Source organism: Chlorocebus sabaeus, chromosome 11 (genome assembly GCF_047675955.1).
Source record: "Chlorocebus sabaeus isolate Y175 chromosome 11, mChlSab1.0.hap1, whole genome shotgun sequence".
NCBI classification, from domain to species: domain Eukaryota; kingdom Metazoa; phylum Chordata; class Mammalia; order Primates; family Cercopithecidae; genus Chlorocebus; species Chlorocebus sabaeus.
Genome location: NC_132914.1, coordinates 92,317,434 through 92,339,181, shown reverse-complemented (window position 1 = coordinate 92,339,181; position 21,748 = coordinate 92,317,434). Strand labels below are relative to the sequence as shown.

The following is a 21,748-nucleotide window of genomic DNA, read 5'->3' as shown; positions in this document are numbered from 1 at the left end:
AATGATAGCCCTAAAATTCCTTAGGTCTCTAAAACCTGTATGACTTTATAATATACATATTTTGAAATGAAATTCTAAATGCTCACTTGAATTACCAAATTTTGCGTGAAGTGTTTCTAAGCAAAGTACTTATATCTGTTTCATAGATTGCTGAAATAATGCCACAGAGTTGATATACAGTTAAACTCTGGAGATCCTTTCCAGTGGTCTAGAAAATTTCACTCAAAAACTAGAAATAAGTATATGTGGTGGGCTGTGACATTTTATTTTAATTGGATTTGAACATCAGAGCTAGTTTTGGGCTGTCTTCAGTAGAAAGTGGGATAATCTCAGTGTATTTGCCTCTGTTCTGAAGAGTCACTTGGAAACCCAGATATGTGACATAAGTGAGTGAAGTGCGGCTATGAAACAATAGGAGGTCGTGGGAACTACAGTGAACTGAAAAGTACAGACTTGTCAAAGAGGGCAGCAGGCTTATTCAGCAGTCCCCAGTTCCATCCGGTGAGAATTCTGCGAAGGGTTTCTGGAATTTTCAAAGGTGGACATATGTATTTCTTTGTGAGACTTCTTGTTTTTTCTTGCTTTTTTTTTTGTTGAGATAGAGTTTCACTCTGTTGCCCAGGCTGGAGTGCAGTGGCACCATCTTGGCTCACTGCAACCTCTGCCTCCCAGGTTCAAGCGATTCTCCTGCCTCAGCCTCTTGAGCAGCTGGAACTACAGGCACCTGCCACCATGCCTGGCTAATTTTTCTACTTTTACCACAGACAGGTTTCACCATGTTGCCCAGGCTGGTCTCAAACTCCTGGCCCCAAGTGATCCACCCACTTCAGCCTCTCAAAGTGTTGGAATTACAGGCATGAGCCACCACACCGGGCCAGTTCTTGTTTTTTCAATTAATTTTCAAAAATATTTGACATTTTAAATACAGCCTTATCTAGCAGAACCTTCCACGATGACAGAAGTGTTCTTTATCTGCCCTGTCCGATAGGGTAACCACTTGCCACATGTGGCCCAGAACATTATTATTATTATTATTATTGAGACAGGGTCTCACTCTATTGCCCAGGCTGGAGTGCAGTGGCACAATCAGGGTTCACTGCAGTCTCGACTTCCTGGGCTCAGGTGATCCTCCTGCCTTAGCCCCCTGAGTAGCTGGGACTACAGGCATGTGGCACCACGCCCAGCTAATTCTTTTGTATTTTTAGTGCAGATGAGGTTTCGCCATGTTGTCCAGGCTGGTCTCGAACTCCTGGACTCAAATGCTTCGCCCACCTCTACCTCCCAAAATACTGGGATTACAGGCATGAGCCACCATGCCTGGCCTTTCTAGAGCACTTTAAAATACCGATAATCCAACTGAGGACATTTTTAAATTTTTATTTGTGATAAATAGGCTACTCAATTGGACAGAACACCTTTTTTTTTTTTCCAAATACTGTCTGAGCTAAGCAAAACATATTTGTACTGTACATTTTTTGCTGAGCTACAACCAGTTTTCAACCTGTGTTCTACTACTTGGACTAATTGTGAGCACTGACTATGTCAGTGATGTAGTTTGAAGAACATGATAATGGATAATGTCTTTAAAAGCTCACTGGGGCTCGGTGTGGTGGCTCATACCTGTAGTTCCAGCACTTCGGAAGGCTTGAGGCATGAGGATCGCTTGAGGACAGAAGTTTGAGACCAGGCTGTGCAACATAACAAGGCCTCATCTCTATAAATAAAAAAGTTTTAGAAAATTAGTCAAGCATGGTGGTGTGTGCCTGTAATTCCAGCTACTTGGGAGGCTGAGGTGGGAGGATCCCTTGAGCCCAGGGGTTCGAGGTTGCAAGGAGGTATCATTGCATCACTGTACTCCAGCCTGGGCGACAGAGTGAAACCCTGAATCTGAAAAAAGAAGTTCATTGGTTCTTAACATGAGAAAGCAGCACTGATTAGGAACTTTCTCATGCTACATCATTAGGGGATTGCTGTTGCACTCTTTTTAGTGGGAAATAATAACCTGTTGTTCTGTTAAGGTCTGAGGAGCTGTGGGTTGTTTTGGGTTGTTTATTTTTATTTTTTATTTTTTATTTTTTCCACATTCTGTGTCTATTTGTTTTTTTCTTCAACTTTTATTCTAAGTTCCAGGGTACATGTGCTGGATGTGCAGTTTTACATAGGTAAACGTGTGCCATGGTGGTTTGCTGCACAGATCATCCTGTCACCTAGGTATTAAGCCCAGCATGCACTGAGCTTCAGTTTTAGGTTTAGAACCATCAACCTTCTCCAAAGGGGCATTCTATATGTTAGGAGGATTATTTGAGACCAAGGTGTCAACATGGAATTCAGGCTTTTGGAGCTGAGGTGTCCTGGTTTTTGTTTCATTGAGAGATTGTTTCTTGGGTGGAGTTGGTCCTGGGAGGCTGTGGAAGGCATGTAAGCTGTCTTATTCAGATTGACATCTATCTGCTTCAAAACGTTCGTCTAACATTGGTGCTTAGGGGCCACAGTTGGGGAGATGAGGGGTAGGCTGTGATTTCAATTATGTGCGATTAAGTATGTTTAAAATTATAAAATAGTAAAAACCTGAAAAGATAAAAGTTCTATTCAGTGGAGCAAGTCCTTTTATTTGATCTGAGATAACAGGAAAATGAAGGTAAGAGCTGTAGAAGATCACTCCAGCAGGTGCCTGAGGGCAAGGGAGGATTCAAAGCTGCATTTCTTTGTGGAGAGAAGCCTCCTAAGGGCTGAGTACCTTTGATGACCCTTGTTTGTATGGGAAGCTTCACAGCTTGTGATGAATCTTTGTAGGGAGAAACGGTGTTGGACAAGCTTAGCTGTTTGTTTCTCAAAGCCCTGTTTGTTGACTGTGACACACTGTGGAATTCTAAATCTGTGGATTCTTACCCTTGATTTGTGAATACATTTGATGTTGGGTTGATTTATCTCTAATTAGAGAGCCAGGTATTATTACATGTAGAGAGTAATTGTACAGATACAATTTATCATCCCTATTCAAATAACTATTTATTTAGTACCTACCAGGTGCCAAGAACCTGGGGATAAAGCAGTGAATAAAACAAGGTCCTCGTTTTCATGGGGGAAGGCAGAAAAACATACTTTACGTATTTGTGGTAATGATAAGTGCAAGGAAGACGATATGAAGATGGGCCTCACAGGGGAATCAAGAGCAATGGAAGGGTCAGGTGGCTGTTTTATACAGGAGTTAGAGAAAGATTCTTTGAGGAAGTGACATTTGAGGAAAGACCTAGAAGAGGGGGAGAAAGCATTCCAGGCAGAGGGAACCACAGGTGCAAAGCCTGTATGTTTGAGATGTATTGCTTGGTCTGTTCAAAAACAGCAGTATGGCCAGTTTGGCTGGAATGGAATGAGTGAGGGGAAGATGTTAAGAAACGAGGTAGGAGAAATAGCTAGGGCCCAAATCATGTAGATCTTGTAAGATAAAAGGTTCTTGTATTGGCTTGAACCCCGAGAGCATGCCAATAGACAACATGAGGCGATGTGGACCAACATGCTGCTTTAATGAGCGCCTGGGTGCAGGCGGGCTGAGGCCTAAAATGGCGTTAGCACCAAATGAGGACAGGGCAGGGGTTTTATAGTCTCCTGTAAATAGGAAGTGTCTCAGTCTGATGTAACTGCTATCTAGTACCTGGACGGCCTGCCTCTTGATCTTCAAGGGGGTATGTGTCTTTCAGCCAGCTCTCTTCCTGCTTCTGCCGTCTGCTGACACAGGCTGCTGCCCAAGTAGCCTTGAGCCTTGGGACTGAGTCTGAGAAGGGAGGAGTTACTCATCCCTTCAGGCTTTCAGGCCTCGGGGAGACTCTTTCAGTAAGCCATGGTACATACTTCGGCTTTTTGTCTGAATTTATTTGGAAGTCACTGGAAGGTAAGATAGGGTGTGATCTGGTTGACAGGTTTTTTAACATTTGGAATAATCCCGAACTTTCAGAATCGTTACAGATATTTCATTTATTTATTTATTTTATTATTATTATTTTTTGAGACAGAGTCTCACTCTGTTACCAGGCTGGAGTACAGCTCACTGCAACCTCCATCTCCCGGGTTCAAGCGATTCTTCTGCCTCAGCCTCCCGAGTAGCTGGGACTACAGGCAGACACCATTACCCCCAGCTAATTTTTGTATTTTTAGTAAAGATGAGGTTTCACCATGTTGGCTAGGATGGGCTCAATCTGTTGACCTCATGATCTGCTCACCTTGGCCTCCCAAAGTGCTGGGATTATAGGCATGAGCCACCACGCCCAGCTTACAAATATTTTGATAACTTAAAAGTAAGTTGCCAGATTGATGTCCCATCACTCCTGAATACCTTAGCGGGTACTTCCTGCAAACAAGAGCATTGTCCTACGTATCCGCAATATAACCATAAATATGAGGAAAGTAACAGTGATACACTATGTAAGGGAGGCAAAATTTTACCCTTATCCTCTTAGGGCTTTTTGGCTGGGCCTGAGAATTAAAGACATGTTAACAGGAGAAAAGCATACAAATTTATTTAATATAAGAGTTCCATGACTTGGAGCCCTCATAAGGGAATGAAGACCCAAAGATGCAGTTCATGTTGAACACTTGGATACTGAATTGGACAAAGAGTAGAACATTGTGAAAATGTAACAAGACAAAGGGACTTGGGCTTGAATAGGTTAATTGTGTGAAGTGACCAAGAAGATAAGAGTTAATTTAACAAAGTTTGTGCAGATTTCCCTTGACCTCAATTTCCTGTCCTTGATGTAGAAAGATATTTTCCTTCTGGTATAGGGAGGACATCTTTTATGTGGGAATTTTTTCTCCTTTCAGAAAGAAAAAGGTCATATTATTCTTGTGCCTGCTGTTTCTCGTTTCTTTGTTTTGTTTTGTTTTGTTTTGTTTTGTTTTGTTTTGAGACAGGGTCCTGCTTTGTCGCCCAGGCTAGAGTGCAGTACAATCTTGGCTCCCTGCAGCCTTGGCCTCCGGGGCTCAAGTGATCCTCCTACCTCAGCCTCCCAAGTAACTGGGATTACAGGTGTGTGCCACCACACCTAATTCTGTATTTTTAGTAGAAATGGGGTTTCACCATGTTGGCCAGGCTGGTCTTGAACTCCTGGCCTCAAGTGATCTGCCTCCCTCAGCCTCCCAAAGTACTGAGATTACAGCTATGAGAGCCACCACACTCGGCTGTGCCTGCTGTTTTTCAAGTGCCTTTAACTCAGCATGGTCAATATGCCAGAGCTGCATATTTTGGAGCAGTGTGTTCTGAATTTCAGCCACTCAGGTTTCATCAGTTGTCCCAACAACGCCCTTTATAGAGAGATCCAGTCACACATTTCATATGGATCTCAAGTTCTTTAGTCTCCTTCACACTGGATTGGCTCCTCAGCTTTTCCGTGATCTTCAGGACCTTAAGGCTTTTGAAAATTACTCGACAGTTACATTGTTGAAGGTCCCTCAGTGGGTTTGTTGGACGTTTCCTCATGACTAGATTCAGGCTGTGTGTCTGACATTCCTGTCACTGAAGCCATGTTTTTCTGGCTGCACTCTATTAAGTAGCAGCTGATTTGTGTTTGTCCTATTATTAATGAAAACCTCTATCACGTAATTAAGGGGTCTGCCAGTTTTCTCCATTCTGAAGTTACTAATTTTCTCTTTGTAATTAGTTAACATTTTGTGGGGAGACTCTGAGATTATATAAGTATCCCCTTACTCATCAAAGTTTTAATTCATTACATCTGTATCAACTCCTATTTTAATCAATGGGTTATAATCCATTGTTATAATTGGTTCTTTTATTGTTCAAATTGAACTCTATTTGACTAATTGGAACCCATTCAAGTTGCATTTGGAGTTCTTTGGAGGTTTTTAGAGGGGAGGGGTTCTCAGTTTTTAAAAATATTTTATTTGAGACAGAGTCTCACTCTGTCGCCCAGGCTCAGTGCGGTGGTGCTTTCACAGCTCACTGCAGCCTCAACCTACTGGGCTTAAGCCATCCTCCTGCCTCAGCCTCCCAAGTAGCTGGGACTACAGGCATGCATCACCACACCCTGCTGTTTTTTTTTTTAAGAGATGAGGTCTCACTATGTTGCCCAGGCTAAAATTTTATTTTTAATTGACAAATAATAATTATATATATTTGTGGGGCACAATATGATGTTTTGATATGTGTTTACATTGTGGAATGATTAAATCAAGCCAATTAATAAATCCATTACCTCACATACTTTTTTTGTAGTAAAAACATTTAAAATTATTTTAGCAATTTCCAAATATACAATGCATTATTATTTATTACAGTCACCATTCTGTGCAGTAGAGCACTAAGGCGTATTCCTCCTAACTGAAATTTTGTACTCTTTTATCAACATCTCCTCTTTTTTATACTCTCCTCTCCTCCTGCCCGTGGTAACCACCATTCTACTCTGCTTTTTTTTTTTTTTTCCTTCTTTTAAAGACAGGGTCTTGTTCTATCTCCCATGCTGGAGTTCAGTGGCACATTAATAGCCCACTACAGCTTCAATATGATGTGCTCAAGCGATCTTCCCACCTCAGCCTCCTGAGTAGCTGGGACTAGCTAATTTTATTTATTTATTTGTTTATTTATTTAAAGACAGAGTTTTGCTCTTGTCGCCCAGTGGCGTGATCCCAGCTCACTGCAACCTCTGCCTCCCAGGTTTAAGCGATTCTCCTGCCTCAGCCTCCTGAGTAGCTCGGATTACAGGTGCACACTGCCATGCCCACCTAACTTCTGTATTTTTAGTAGAGACAGGGTTTCTCCGTGTTGGCCAGGCTGGTCTCGAATTCCTGACCTCAGCTGATCTACCCGCCTCAGCTTCCCAAAGTGCCGGGATTACAGGTGTGAGCCACCGCGCCTGGCCTATTTTTATTTTCAGTAGAAGCAAGGTCTCGCTATGTTGCACAGTCTGGTCTCAAATTCCTGAGCCCGAGCAATCCTCCTGCCTTGGCTTCCCAAAATGTTGGGATTACAGGTGTAAGCCACTGCACCCAGCGTGATGTTTTCTTTTGGAGATTTTTTTATCTGATCAATTTTAAATACACAGTACAAGGAAGATGGAATGAATAAGAAAAAAAACTCATATTCTATTTCCCTATTAACACTAAGCCATATTTTTCAAAATATGTTTCAAAATACTTAGCCAGATCACCAATCCCAGTCACTACCTTTGTTTAAATATTCACTAAAAGGCCAGACATGGTGGCTTACGCCTGTAATCCCAGCATGTTGGGAGGCCAAGACAGGCGGATCACCTGAGATCAGGAGTTTGAGACCAGCCTGGCCAACAGAGTGAAACCCCGTCTCTACTAAAAATCCAAAAAATTAGCCGGGCATGGTGGTGGACACCTGTAATCCCAGCTACTTGGGAGGCTGAGGCAGGAGAATCACTTGAACCCAGGAGGCGGAGGTTGCAGTGAGCCCAGATCATGCCACTGCACCCCATCCCGGGTGACAGTGTGAGACTCCATCTCAAAAAAAAAAAAAAAAAAAAAAAAAAAACACCAATAAATTAGTCAAGTGGTAGAAACCCATTGAGAGAAATGGTCTAGAGAGAACAGCTAAATGGCTATGTATATCTTAGTAACAGTTTAGTCCCAATATTTAGCAAGCTTGTTTAAAAATTACTATTCCCATTGGTTTATAGTGACATTAATATAAATATGTAATTTGAAAGTCAAAATTCCTTTCACCGTGAACATAAAACTTTTTATAAGATAGTTGTGGGTTGGGGTACAGTAATGATGGGGGCTACTGGCCATATTCAAAGCCTAAAAGACTGGCAGCTTGGAAAGGTATAAACCATATATATATACTCTCAGTATACTGCTATGTCCCACATTTTTGCTGTACATTCTTGTCTAATAATATGGTATAAATTATTCCCTTAAATTTGAAAAAACAGTGAAGATGAATACATTTTTGTCTTCATTTCAAAATAACCCTTTTAAATGGAAAAGCATTTCCTTGTGTTAAATTTGTTCAAAAGATGGATTTAAATACTTTCTTCATAACATGTACAGTTTTTTTCACCTTTAGTGCCTCATTATAATCAGTCTGGCAGTAAGACCTTCAGTGCTTTATCAGAAATGAGATTATAAGATTGTTAAACCTGTGCTTGAATCCTTCTTAAGACACTGAATTATACCAAAGTCCAAAAAACATATGACCACTTATCAGCACCCTCAGAACCTGTGAATTACTGCAGATAATCTCACATGTGCATATAATTCAAACAGAAACTTTGTGGACAGGGCGTATAAAATAAATACTAAAATATTTCTTCAACTCTATTTAATGCTGCCTAGATGGTTAGATGAAAAGACTAATATTACTGACAGGAAGAGAAACTATTTTAAGGACTATTTTCTAAGTAGTTAGAACAATTTTGCAAAACAAAGATAAGCAAGGGCCTATGCCAATACATTGTTCCTGTAGTGTAATGTATAGCTAATATGGAATATAATCAGTAAGCAGTTAATACGAATATAAATAGGTATAATCCATCACTAAATCACAGTCTGGTGAAAAGCTTCTCAGCTAAAGTAGTTTGAGAAGAGGGTTAAGGGAAGGAGAAGTGGCAGGCAGGGCAGGTTGCCAGTGGGAACATCATTTATGTACCTTACCATTATCATCATCTTGTATGTAACAGTCTACTGTTGCAGAAAGGTAAACCCTTTCCAAGTATGCTAGCCTAGAATGTACTTTATGTAGCATAGTAAGATTATTTAAGTATTAATGCTTCATTTGCATTTATATTTAGATATACAAATAATCACATGCATATTAAAACTAAACAGAATCTTATAACACTTTAATCTCATTTTGGGAAAGTTAACGGGTACGATGGAAGTGTATACTACAGAAGTTTCTAGAATATCTATACTGAGAGGTAAAACCAAAGGAAAACATCACCACCTGTTTAGTATATGGCTTGTACAAAACCTCAAGCTCACTCATTTTTTTTATAGGTCGATTTGTTTGATAAGGATTGTGATCCAGTGATTATTTAGCAGCAATTTTACAAACTGTAAATTCTTTTATTAACAGGCATTTTAAACAGATAATACTAATCTTTTTTTGTTTTGTTTTTCTGAGACAGAGTCTCTCTCTGTTGCCCAGAATTGAGTGCAGTGGTATGATCTCAGCTCACTGCAACCTCTGCCTCCCGGGTTCAAGTGATTCTCCTGCCTCAGCCTCCTAAGTAGCAGGGACTACAGGCCTGCACAACCATGCTTGGTTAATTTTTTATATTGTTCATAGAGACAGGGTTTCGTCATGTTTCTCAGACTGGTCTCCAACTCCTGAGCTCAAAAGATTTACCCACCTTGGGCTCCCAAAGTGCTGGGATTACAGATATGAACCACTGCACCTGGCCCTAATCTTATTGAAAACCCGTGAGTGCCAAACTGGGGAATATACAGCTTATGCATAACTTAAAAAGCAATTCCCTTTTTATTAATAAAAGACAAACACAGCATACCAAAACCTATACTAAACAAAGAAACTGTAATATGGACACATGATTAATGTGTCTAAAATGATATATACAGCACATAATTAATGCTAATTATGTGATCAGTACATTTTTATATATAATTCCCTTCATGCTTCACTTTCCCTAGAAACTGAATTCTGAGCTTCCTCTTCTAAAATTGGTACACTTAGGTTATCCCTGGACATCAAATTATACTTCAGCACAAAGTTAGTAAACCGATGACACAAAAATGTCTCATTTTCATATTCATCAAAAATTTGCCAGTGATGAAAATAAGCATGTGAAAATATTATGTAAATCCTATGGCATGCTGATCCTAGTTTTGCTACCAATGATTCCTTTATACTAACCTTGCCAGGAAAATATTGCTATTCAGAAGACACAGCACCATCAAATGTGTGTCTATTGTAGTCTATAGCAGGACACTCTTGTTTTATGAGTTGCACAAAGACAAATCCATTGTTCTCTTGCTGTCATTTAAGTATAAGTATCTGGATGGCATTCACTCTGAAGTTTGACCTCAGGTCCATTTAGCTCAAGGCAGAATTGCTTTAAATGTTCCTACTTCCATACAGTTTCATCTTGGCCTTCAGGTGGTTCAAGAATTTTGTCAATATTAGAGCAACTTGCTCTTACGTTCTGTTGAATGTGCTGCTGAACCACGAGTGTACTGTCCCATTTTCTCAAGGATTCATCAGGCCAGTTATAGAAATCTTGTGCCTTGGTGCCCAGTCTGTTCTGCCTCAGCACTGCTGTCCCCTCTACCATGACCATAGTGCCCGTTCTGGGCAGCTGGAGTTGGTACCTGGATGTCTCTACTTCTGTGAGTTCAATTTTTTAAGATTCCACATATAAGTGGGATCATGCAGTATTTATCTTGCTGTGCCTGGCTAATTTTGCTTAGCATAGTGTCTTCCAGATTCACCCATGATATCCGAATGACAGAATTTCCCTCTTTTTTTAAGGCTGAATGGTATTCTATTGTGTACATATACCACAATTTTTTTTTATCCATTCATCCGATGATAGACACCTAGATTGCTTCTTTATCTTAGCTTTGTGAATAATGCTTCAGTGAATATGGGCGTGCAGGTATCTCTTCAGCATAATTCAGGAATCTTACTTCTGGGTATAATTCCTTTGGATATATACCCAGAAGTGGGATTGCTGAATCATATGGTAATTCTATTTTTAGTTTTCTGAGGAACCTCCATACTGTTTTCCATAGTGCTATATTAATTTACATTTCCACCAACAATGTACAGGTTCCTTTTTTTCCTTTTCTTTTCTTTTCTTTTTTTTTTTTTTTTTTTTTTGAGACAGAGTCTTGCTCTGTCGCCCAGGCTGGAGTGCAGTGGCACGATCTCGACTCAGTGCAACCTCCGCCTCCCAGCTTCAAGCGATTCTCCTGCCTCAGCCTCCTGAGTGGCTGGGATTACTGGTGTGAGCTACTATTCCTGGATAATTTTTGTATTTTTAGTGGAGATGGGGTTTTGCCATGTTGGCCAGGTTGGTCTGAAACTCCCAACTTCAGATGATCCACCCACCTCAGCCTCCCAAAGTGCTGGGATTACAGGCATGAGCCACTGCACCTGGCTGCAGGTTCCCTTTTCTTCATACCTTTGCCAACACTTGTTATCTTCTGTCTTTTTGATAAGTCATTTTAGCAGGTATGAGGTGATATCTCACTGTGGTGGTAGTTTGCGTTTCCCTGATGATTAGTGACAATGAGCATTTTTTTCATATAGCTGTTGACCATTTGTATGTCTTCTGAGAAATGTCTAGGTACTTTGTTCCTGCCAACTGCTTTTTTTGAGACTTTTCTTTTTGAGGCTGAAGTGCAGTGGCGCGATGTCGGCTCACTGCAAGCTCCGCCTCCTGGATTCACGCCGTTCTCCTGTCTCAGCCTCCCTAGTAGCTGGGACTACAGTCGCCCGCCACCATGCCTACCTAATTTTTTTGTATTTTTAATAAAGACGGGGTTTCACCGTGTTAGCTAGGGTGGTCTTGATCTCCTGACCTCGTGATCCGCCCTCCCAGACCTCCCAAAGTGCTGGGATTACAGGCGTGAGCCACCGCGCCTGGCTAAAAATTTTTTTTATAAAAACACGGTTTCCCTTTGTTACCCAGGCAGGTCTGTAACTCCTGGCCTCAAGTGAGCCTCCCACCTTGGCCTATCAAAATGCTAGGATTACAGGCATGAGCCACCATGCCCAGCCACTTTTCCTTTATTTTATTTATTTATTTATTTATTTATTTTGAGACACAGTCTCGCTCTTTTGCCAGGCTGGAGTGCAGTGGTGCGATCTCCACTCACTGCAACCTCTGCTTCCCAGGTTCAAGCGATTCTCCTGCCTCAGCCACCTTAGTAGCTGGGATTACGGGTGCGTGCTACCACGCCCAGCTAATTTTTGTATTTTTAATAGAGATGGGGTTTCACCATGTTGGCCAGGATGGTGAGTTTTTTGAATTCCATATATATATGTGTGTGTGTGTGTGTGTGTGTGTGTGTATATATATATATATATATTTTTTTTTTTTTTTTTTGTCTATTAACATGGGGTGAGGAGTCCTTTTGAAATATCTTCATCATTCTTGGAGCACCTTCTTACTTTCTGACATGAGGTGTTCCAGGTTAATCTTAGAGGTTCTCTGTTCCAGCCTTGGAGAAAGCCATTTCTCTGAGGAACCCCATGCTTGTTTTGCTTGGTTTTTGTTTTTTGAGACGGAGTTTTGCTCTGTTGCCAAGGCTGGAGTGCAATGGCACAATCTCAGCTCAATCGCAACCTCCGCCTACAGGTTCAAGTGATTCTCCTGCCTCAACCTCTTGTGTAGCTGGGATTACAGGTATGCGCCACCACCCCGGCTAATTTTGTATTTTTAGTACAGACGGGGTTCCTCCATGTTGGTCAGGCTGGTCTCGAACTCCCAACCTCAGGTGATTCATCCACCTCAGCCTCCCAAAGTGCTGGGATTACAGGTATGAGCCACCACAGCTGGCCGTTTGCTTGTTTTTTAGTGGAGAGTGGTATTAGAAATGAAGATATGAATGTCATCTGTGCTCATCCTTATTGGAATGTCAGTGCTCCCAGGCCTTCTCAGTGGACAAGCTAGGGAACAACAGATGTAACGATTGTGTGTCCCCACCAGTACTACTGACGGCAGTCCGACACTACAGGTTACACTCTAGTTTTCTCCCTCTCCACATGTATAGCTGGTTTTTTTCTTAATATAGTTATTTTTTCAATTCCACTGTGTGTAACTAAGTTCCCATTGCTGCCCCACTGGACTTCCTTCTTACCCCAGTTTGCCTCCAGCCCCCAAACCAGCTTGCTACCCTCCCCTCTCCTTGTGTGGACAGGCTCTTTTCCCCACAAAGCTCTGACACATCCTGCTGGGCTACCGCAGCATTCTCACATACCACGTGCAGATGTCTACATTCCTCGGGCCCACTTAATGACTTTTGCACTCTGATTTACATTTTTAAAGCATCTCTGGTTACTACGAAGAATAAAGGAAGGGGGCAAGGCAAGTGTGGAAGCAGGCTAATCGCTTAAGAAGCTGTTTTAAGTCCTGATCTAGACTGTTGATGGGGTTGGACTAGGGTGCTAGTGATGCAGGTTGGGAGGTTTGGGGTTGTATTAGTTGTCTATTACTGTGAAACAAGTTATCCCAAACTTAGCTTAAGACACTAAATATTATCTCACTGCAATTTGAGTGTAGCTTAGCTGGGTGCCTCAGGTTCAGGGTCTCATAAGGTTACAATTGAGATCTTGTCTGAGGCTGCTGTGCTCTCAAGGTTTGGCTTGGGAAGGACCCAGTGCCACACTTATTCACGTGGCTGTAGACAGACCTCAGAAGATTTGCTTCCCAGCTCACTCAGTAGACCTCTGCACAGACCACCCACCTCATGACATGGCACCTGGCTTCCCCAGACCAAGGTGGACGGCACAGTCTTTTTAAACCTCATCTAGGAAGTGACATCCCATACTTCAGCTGTCTGTTTTTTAGAAGCAAGTCAATCAGTCCAGCCACACTTAAGAAGAGGGTGTTAAACAAGGGTGTGAATACCAGGAGGCGGCGATCACTGGAGGCCCTCTTAGAGGGTGCCAAGTAAGATGGGGTCAGCAGGATTTGCTGATTGATTGGCTTTTGAAAGAAAAACCAGTCAGGATGACTTCAGGATTTTTCGCCTGAACTACTAGAGGTACAGTTACTGAGATAGGGAAGAGTGGAGTAGGGGGAGCAGGTTTAGAAGGGGTAGTCGACGTTACGTATGAGAAGCTTGATAGACGACCACATGAGAAGGTGAGTAGACAGCTGAAAGCTAGCCTGTTGGTTAGGATAGAGATTGGTGCTGGAGATAGGATTTTGGTTTGATTTTATCTAGTGTAGTATTCAACTTAACTTTATAAATTGAGGTTTAGGAGAATATGACCTTCAGTTAAATGCCTAGCTCTGTTATCCTGGAAACCAGATAAAATTGTATTAACAGTATTGCAACATAAAATCGACCTCTGTTTGGGAAATTGCATCTGGATTGAGAGGAATTAGAAATGCCTGGTGAGTGCTGCTGCTCTCAGAACTGGCATGACCCTGTGGGAAAGGGAATCCTGAAGTATGCCTTTGGAGTTATTAGAGACATTGGCTTTGGTGGAGCATAAAGCTTTGAAGTTAAGGCAGCTCCTGCACCTGCCTCATGTTGCTCTCATCTCCCTCGAGCCTGTGCTGTGTCATCTCGGGAGTTAAAGAAAATAGCTTCTGGGCCGGGCGCGGTGGCTCACACCTGTAATCCCAGCACTTTGGGAGGCCAAAGCAGGCGGATCACAAGGTCATGAGATTGAGACTATCCTGACTAATACAGTGAAACCCCGTCTCCACTAAAACAAACAAACAAAAAAATTAGCCGGGCATGGTGGTGGGCGCCTGTAGTCCCAGCTAACTCGGGAGGCTGAGGCAGGAGAATGGCGTGAACCTGAGAGGCGGAGTTTGCAGTGAGCCGAGATCGCGCCACTGCACTCCAGCCTGGGCGACAGAGCAGAGACTCCGTCTCAAAAAAATAAAAATAAAAATTAGAAAAGCTTCTGGACGGCTGGGTGAGTTGTCACTTGCATGAACAATGGCACAGACTCCCAGGGAGAGGAACCTCTGATGCTGCCCGGCTGGCAAACTGTGATTCCTGTCCTCTGTCCTGAGTTCTCAGGTACCAAGTGTGATAGTCTTATGAGTCTGTTCAGTAGCTGCATAATCTCACCTAGGGAAAGATTTCCCTTAGAGACATTAGTGTTTTGGATAGAGTTTTAGTCAGCTTCTCTGTTTCACTTAATGTTCTCTAATCTTATGGGAAACATTAGAAATCTTGTGGAAAAATGAGTTCATTTTATCTCTCTGGTCTAAAGGCCTTCACTTTGAATCTGCCAGCCACCAGTAAAGACTGCTAAGTCCACCAGTACAAAAACAAAAGATGGTGCTGCAAACTTCTCGGATGGGCAGTTGAGCTACACGTGCCTTAAAAATAAGAAACGGGGATTGCCTAGAACCTAACACAGTCTGCTTGCAAACTTGATTCATTCAACAAATATATTTTGAGCACCCCCTGTATGTCAGACCTTGATGGGTTTATATATTCACAGTGGTGAGTGAAATATGTATGGTCTTTGTTCTCTTGTAGTTTATAGGCATTTAATGAATATTAGTACTAATACAGTGTTCTAATTTAGTGTCTGGTTTGTTGTTTGGTTTTTGTTTTTTTTTTTTTTTTTTTTACAGTACCTTCATTTTCCTATATGTTTTATTCTCTTATGGGATCAGCAACAAGATTTAATTTCTTCTTCAGGAATTTATATTTAATTTAATTCAGTAGAATACTCTGAAAGTATTTAAGTAGATAACAAGTAACATTTTATTTTATTTTGAGGCAGGGTCTCGCTCTGTCACCCAGACTGGAGTTCAATGGTACGATTTTGGCTTACTGCAGCCTTGACCCAGCCCCTGGAGTAGCTGGGACTATAGGCACAGGCCACTACGCCTGGGTACTTTTTGTATGTATGTATGTATGTATGTATGTTGTAGAGACAGGGTTTTGCCATGTTGCCCAGGCTGGTCTCAAACTCCTGGGCTCGAGCTCTCCACCTGCCTTGGCCTCCCAAAGTGTTGACATTACAGGCGTGAACCACTGTGCCCAGCCCAAATACTATTCTATACTACTTTGTCTTTCTTGTTCTTGTCTTTATTTTGTTCAATACCACATTTATTGCCTTCAGTTTTATTCTGAAGTTATGTAATTGCCACCATCTATACAGTAACACACAGAAATCTTCATTTTCATTGTTATGGTAGTTAGCTTTTATATAGAATTAGTGTAGAAAAGTAGAAAGTTTGGGCTGTTTCATGCATGGTTGTGTAAAATTACTGTTTTCACTTGTATCGGAAGAAATGAAGATGTGCTTTTTTGTGGTTTGTAGTATTGGAACCTTGAAGTCCTTTGAACCAAGTTAAAAAAAAAACAAAACAAGACATGGCTTGGATAGATTTTTCTCTATTGCATGTATACCGTTTTCCCACTTGGTGGCACTTTCTGTTCATTTCTTAGTAACGTGTCTTTCTCTCTCAGCATAGTTACACTAGTCTCTCCTCATACATTGATTTTTCTTATTAAAATTAATTTACTGAAGTAATACATAAATACATCGTTTAAAAAATAGTAGTATGGTAAAGGATTTTTTTTTTTAACAGAAAATAATTTTATCCCTGAAAATTTTTCTGTGGCCAGGGAAAAATTAATAAATGGTTTTGCCCTTGAAAGGTTAATTTGTTTGAGATGCTTAACATCATGGTGGTCAGCTGTTTTTCATTTAGCATGATGTGTTCTAGAAGGCTTTGTAGAGAAATAGCATGGCAGGCGGGGGCCATTACATGGAGGTGATAGAGAAAAATCTAGGATGATTCATAGGTTTGGGGCCTGGGTGGTTGGTACCATAATGCTGGGACCATTCACTGAGATGGGAGGACTTGCAGAAGGGCAGGTTGGTAGGGGTGGAGAATTAGAATCAGAACCCTCTTTTTGGACATGGTAAGTGTGTGATACCTCTTGTGAAATTCACATGATTATATATATATCAAGTAAACAGCTGAATATGCGAATTGAGCTTAGAACAATGGTCAAACCTGCCAAACCAGCAGAGAACAATGATAAGTAGCTAGCAAGGTAGGAGGAAAGGGGAAGAAAGAGGAGTATTTCAGCAAGGGAAGCCTCGTATTGATTGTTGCCAAGAGGTTGAGGAAGATGATGACAGAAAAATGTCCATGTGATTTGGCAATATGAAATTCATTGAATCCACATAGAATCTGTTCTTGAAAGAAATGAGGAGAGATCAGAAAAGTTTAAACATTCTAGCAAAGGAGAGTGATCCACATAGCCCTAGTAGACGTGCACTGTCAATATTGGACATTGTTCCATGAATCCTTTTTTTTTTTTGGAGACAGGGTCTTGCTCTGTCACCCAGGCTGGAGTGCAGTGGCATGATCTCAGCTCACTGCACCCTCCGCCTCCCAGGTTCAAGCAATTCTTGTGCCTCTGCCACCTGGGTAGCTGGAATTTCAGGTGCCCACCACCACACCTGGCTAATTTTTGTTTTTTTTTGTTTTTTTTGTTTGTTTTTTTTTATAGGAGTGGGATTTCTCCATGTTAGCCAGGCTGGTGTCAAACCCCTGGCCTCATGTGATCCACCTGCCTCAGCCTTCTAAAGTACTGGGATTACAGGTGTAAGCCACTGCGCCCGGCCCCTTTTAAAACTTTTCTGTATAGTTGTGTTCATAACCATATTCCATCTTTCTTGCTTTTTTCCATCAATATTATAAGCAATTTTTCATGTTTTTAAAACAGTTCTTATAGTCACCATTAAAGTATTTTTTTCTGATTATAAGAATATACAATTGCTATCGAAAATTTGGAAATCCAGAGAAATATTAATATGAGGTAGAAACAAAAATAAGCTCTGATTCTTTGGCAATACTGTTAACATTTTATTCACTGATTCAACAACTATTTGAGGGTCTGCTTTTGGGTAGAGAAAGAATGTTTTGGGAGTGTTTGTTTTAGAGGTGGGGTTTTGCTATGTTGCCAAGGATGGAGTGCAGGAGCTATTCACAGGTGCAATCATAGCACACTACAGCCTTGAACTCCTAGGCTCAAGCATCCCCCTGCCTCAGCCTCCCGTGTAGCTGGGACTCCAGAGGAATGTTTTTTCAAGACCACAGTGTGTGAAAAACTGATTGTAGTTTATTGGTCACAACTTCTTTAGAAGAAAGCTTATTATTATAAAGAACAATATACATACACATTTCTCACATAATGTATGCAACATTTTCAGACTTGCTTCTCCCTCCCCTCACTTAATATGTCACAGACATTTTTCCTATGTCACTAAATACTGTGTCAATTCGAGTTTTTTAGTTTCTGTGGGACTTTTGTATTTAGAAAGGATTGTTGGGCAATTCGGATTTAAAATTAATATACTATTTATTATAATTGCAAATGTAAAAACCTAATTGTTTTTCATTCTTGAGGTTCAATTTATAAATAGGATAAAAAGATTAGTAAATTGAATTTTTTTTTTGCCTAAAAATAAAGAACAGTCATTTTCTCTTGTTCTTTGATGAATGTTTGATAAACTCTAATGGAAAGGATTACATTGTCCTAAACAGTAATACCCATTTGCAAATTTAGTTAATACATCTCTTTAAGCATTTTAGGTCACATTTATAAATTGAACATATTTGATATTTGATATTTTTCAATTCTTCAAATCCCCAGTGTATAGGCAGATTAAGCTATCAAGCAAAATGTTCCTAAGCACTTAAATGACTCTTGTTTACTCAAGCCCGAAAGTTCAGTGTCATCCCCCAGTCTCATTTCTCTAATGTCCAGTCTATTAGCAAATTCATCCTGCTTTCATTTCTGAGTATGTCCCACATCTCATCACTGCCTCTATGACTGTTACCCTAGTCCAAGGCACAATTTTCTTTTGCCTGGACATCTACAGTCACCTCTTAACTGGTTTGATAACATTCTTGCAGTGCACTAGTGTTCCCAACATGCTAAGTGATGAGAGTGCCTATTTTTAAATGTAAATCAGATCACATAAAGTCTCTGCTCAGAATGATCCAGTGGCTTCCCATCACAGTGAGAATAAAAACCCCAACCCCTTCCATGGTTTGCAAGGCCTCGTGTGATCGCAGTCTGCATGTACTGTCCTAGTCACTGCCCTGTTGACTCTGACTTGGCCACGTTGGCCTTCTTGCTTTTCCTTGAACAGTGAGCATACTCCCAACTCAGTCTCTGCGCTAGCTTTTTCCCCAGATTTGGCATGGCTCACACACCTTCACTTTATTCAAGTGCCAATCCAGTGGCTTTTCAGGTGATCTAGTCTATAAGAGCCCTGTTCCCTCTCATACTCCATACTCTTCCCCTGCTCTAGTTTTTTCCTTGGTGGCACTTACCTACCTCTGCTTAATATTTTTTTATATATTATTTAATTTATTGTATGTTTCCCCAAATACCATGTTAGAACAGTGCCTGCCATATAGTATTTCTTCAAAAAATATTTGTTGAATGAATGAATGTACATATACTATTTTACTTGAAACAAACATTATTTTTTGGGTATGATAATCAGTTTTCTTCACTTTAGCTGATTCAAAAATGGCAGCTTCTGCTACTCCTTTATAGCTTTTTGATGAATTTGAAACTAGATTCACCTCTGAATTACATTGCAATTTCAACCTGTCCTTTTTAGTACTTTGACCCGCTGAATCATTTGTTATAGTTTTGTGGGATTTTGGGGGTGGAGGAGTGTTGTTTTTTTTTTTTTTTTTTTTGAGACAAGGTCTTGCTCTGTCACCCAGGCCAAGTGTAGTGCCATGATCATAACTCACTGCAACCTCAAAATCCTGGGCTCAAGCTATCCTTCTGCCTCCACCTCCTGAGTAGCTGGGATTATAGGTGCATGCCACCACACCCAGCTAATGTTTTTGTTTTTGAGAGAGAAGGTGTCAAACTCCTGGCCTCAAGTGATCCTCCAACCTTGGCCTCCCAAAGCACTGGGATTATATGTGACAGCCACTGTGCCTAGCCTGTTACAGTCTTTTAAAATATTATTCCTCTAAATAAATTGCCAGCTGTCAATGGCTGATAATATTTTCTTCAAAGTAAGTCCTTCCTAATGTTTATTTTCTGCTCCAGAAAATCAGAATATTAGGAGACTGTGTTCTAAGAAACTACAAACTGCATAATTAGGTAGTTTCTCTTATGTTACAGAATGTTACTTTTCTTTATAACCATTCATGGTTAAAATGTGTTCATTATAAGCAGAAGACAAGATTGTTTCGATTTTTAAAACTCAGCTTTTATTTAACACATTTCACTGAGTATTCATTGCTTCATTTAATATTGATTCTAACATTTTACAAAGATGCCTTGTTGGAAAATTCCATATGTGGGATGTGGAAATAAACTGTGTATTACTCTTGGTGAATGAAGAACAGCTCAGCATGTTCATTATAGAAAATTCAAAAAATAACAAAAGAAATAAGAATAGCCTGTTATCCCACCACTTGTAGAAACCACTGCTATTAACATTTTGATACACATTCAACCTTCAGTATCTGTGGGTTCTGCATCCATGGATTAAACCAACATCGGGTGGAAATTATATCAGAAAAAAGTTCACAAAGTTCCAAAAAGCCAGATTTGCTGAATGCCAAGTATTATGTTGAATCCACATGGGTGAAGTGATATGCAGACGTTGTATTAGGCTTTATAAGTAACCTGGAGATGATTTAAAGTATACAGGAGGTTGTGCCTAAATTATATGCAAATGCTACATTTGCATATCCACAAGTGATCATTTGTGGATTTTGGCATCCACAGGGTGTCCTGGAATCAATCCCCCATAGATACTAGGGACAACTGTTATTCTTACCTCCTCGTTTTCTATGCATATATATTCTTTTGTTTTTGTTACTCATGTAATTGAGCTTTTTGAAGAAGTAGCCTGGGTTTGCAGGTTATTTTAACTCTTGGCACCCTAGTTTTCTCACTTACTAAATTTGGATAATAATATTTACCACTAGAGTTGTTATAAGGATCAAATAGGTTAATATTTGTAAAGTGTATAGATTAATGCCCATGACTTACAAATGCTATATATAAGTATTAAATAAATTAGGCAAATAACCTGCTTTTAAAACTTACATATGGTGAACATTTTCTCAAGTCATAAAATATTCTCTCTTTTTTTTTCTTAGAAATGGAATCTCACCTTCCCCACCCCCCTCCCCATCCAGGCACTATCATGGCTTTCTGCAGCCTTGAACTCCTGAGCTCATGTGATCTCTGCCTCAGCCTCCCAAGTAGCTAGGACTACAGGTGCCTGTCACCATGCCTGGCTAATTTTTGCATTTTTTGTAGACATGGGGTCTCATTATGTTGCCCAGGCTGGTCTTGAACTCATGGCCTCAAGCGATCCTCCCGCCTTGGCCTCCAGAAGTGCTAGGATTACAGGTGTGAGGCACCATACCTGGCCAAAATATTCTCTATAGCATAATTTTTAGTAATGCCTTAGTCTTGCCATCATATGAATATGCCATGAGCTGTTCCCTTTATTTTTGGTTTTGTTCTTTCCATTCTTTCATTGTTATAAATAAAGCTCTGATAAATATCCTTGTACTTGAGTATTTATCCATATCCTCATTTCCTTAAATGGAAATGGATCCACCAGGAGTATACATGTTTTATAAGTTTTTGATACCTGCTGCCAAATTGCCCTCTAGAAGGGCTATACCAATTTATATTCTCAGGATAAATATATTCAATAGTATATGAGTATTGATTTCTCTTTAAGTTCGCTGATTCTGGGTTTTTTAAATCTTCACCAATTTAGCAAGTAAAAAATTTTACCTTGTTTTAATGGGCATTGCTTTGATTAAACTTCATTGTTTGCTCCTATAATTTTTTTCTTTGTTGACATCTCTTAATATTTTTTATCAGTTTTCTATTAGATATTTGACTTTCTCTAATTTGTAATGATAAATCAACCTTTTTTTCTGCATATTACAAATATTTTCTCCTGTTTCTTTTAACCTTTAATCCTGTTTATAGTGTTTTAGGACATAGACATTTCAATTTTTAAAAAGCTTAATTTTGGGGGTACATAGTAGTTGTATATATTTATGGGGTGAGATGT

General features: G+C 40.3%; 1 protein-coding gene and 1 pseudogene across 1 annotated transcript in view; one reads left to right on the top strand and one right to left on the bottom strand.

The window, feature by feature from the left end:
• Positions 1-21,748, top strand: part of NDUFA12 (NADH:ubiquinone oxidoreductase subunit A12) — a 42,335-nt gene that overhangs the window by 11,924 nt on the left and 8,663 nt on the right. The window lies entirely within an intron of this gene.
• Positions 6,451-11,619, bottom strand: LOC140712788 (MOB-like protein phocein pseudogene; annotated as a pseudogene).